The sequence below is a fragment of the Fulmarus glacialis genome, unplaced genomic scaffold (genome assembly GCF_000690835.1).
Source record: "Fulmarus glacialis isolate BGI_N327 unplaced genomic scaffold, ASM69083v1 scaffold21277, whole genome shotgun sequence".
Taxonomy (NCBI): Eukaryota; Metazoa; Chordata; class Aves; order Procellariiformes; family Procellariidae; genus Fulmarus; species Fulmarus glacialis.
In genome coordinates, this window is record NW_009221599.1 from 25,947 (window position 1) to 27,490 (window position 1,544).

Genomic DNA, 1,544 nt, shown 5'->3' on the forward strand with positions numbered 1-1,544 from the left:
CCCCGCCCCGCGGCAGCGTGGGCAGTTGGATTACATCCCCTGGGGAGGCCCACCCCGCTCGCGCTGCCGGCATGGGCAGGAACAACCCGGCTGTGTCCCCCGGCTCCCAGCCCCGCAGGGGTTAATTCACCCTTGATTGCAGCACAAACCCCCCCAAAAAAGCACTGGGCCGGGGTGATGCTGGGGAAGCCCGGGGAGCTGGCGGTGCATCGCAGCTCAGGACTTTATTCCTGGGTCTGAAACATGCAGGAATGGCTGGGGTGGGGTCGTGCCCCAGCAAACCATCATTCCCAGCAAACATTGCTCCCAGCAAACCATCGCTCCCAGCAAACCATCATTCCCAGCAAACATTGCTCCCAGCAAACCATCGCTCCCAGCAAACCATCATTCCCAGCAAACATTGCTCCCAGCAAACCATCGCTCCCAGCAAACCATCACTCCCAGCAAACCATCATTCCCAGCAAATCATCACTCCCAGCAAACCGCTGGTTCCCCCCTCCTGGTGCCACACGCGCAGGAGAAGAGGGTTAATCCCGAGGAGCACGGCGGAGCGCGCTGGCCACATCCCATCCGCTTCCCCACTTTATCTCACGGTTCCGCAGAGGGTTCCATAAATACGAAGCCAATACCAAAACCCTGATGGAGACAGAGCAAATACCAAAACCCTGATGGACACAGAAAGCAAATCCAAGATCCCTGCTGGGAGCTGGCTCGTGGTGCTCAGAGGAGGGTGAACTTTAAAAGCAAAATCAGGCTTTATCTGTGGGACTGCTATTAAAGCCACTTTTTTTTTTTTTTTTTTCTTTTGGTCCTGAAAAAATCTTGTGCAACTCTGAGAAAAATGCGTCGCCATACTGCTTGTTCTGCTAACTGGGTTTTTTAGGCTTAAAGCAGCTGTCAGCAGCTCCTTTTGTATGGGCAGAGCTGCAGGGTAAGGACGGGCTGCCCCACTTGAACATCAGTAACAGGCACGTTCCCCGGCCAAGGAGCTGGGAGAAGGAGGGCTTCGTTATGTCTCAATCTGGCAAGATAAATAAAGCAGATACAACTAGGTCCGAGCCCCTGGGATCTTTTGTTTCCCACGCTGGCGTACCTTTTGCGATCGGAAAGGAGACACACCGTGCCATGTGGGCAGGCATCCCCTGGGACGGTGTCCCGCGGGGACAGCGGGCACAGCCCCGCCGGCGCACGGGAAGGCACGCCAGGCTGCACGCGTAGGCATTTTCACCCATAATCCCAGATTTATGAACAAAGCATTTCTCTTAGCTAAGACAACTCTTCGCTAAGCCCTTTTACCCTGGTACCTCAAGCTCAGCCTTGGTACAGCACCCGGCCGTCTCCGGCTGTCCTCCTCCGGACCGGGGGGATGATGCTCCCGTGGGTCCGCACGTCGCCAGCTCCGAGGTGTGCGCACGTCGCCAGCTCCGAGCCTTTCCGCCCCCCACTGCCCTGTTTGGGCTCAGAGGCGGTGGGACCTGCTGTCAGGAGGGGGATGTCGGGGGGGGGCTCTGCCTTACCTTGTGCCCCACGTCTGACCACCCAAA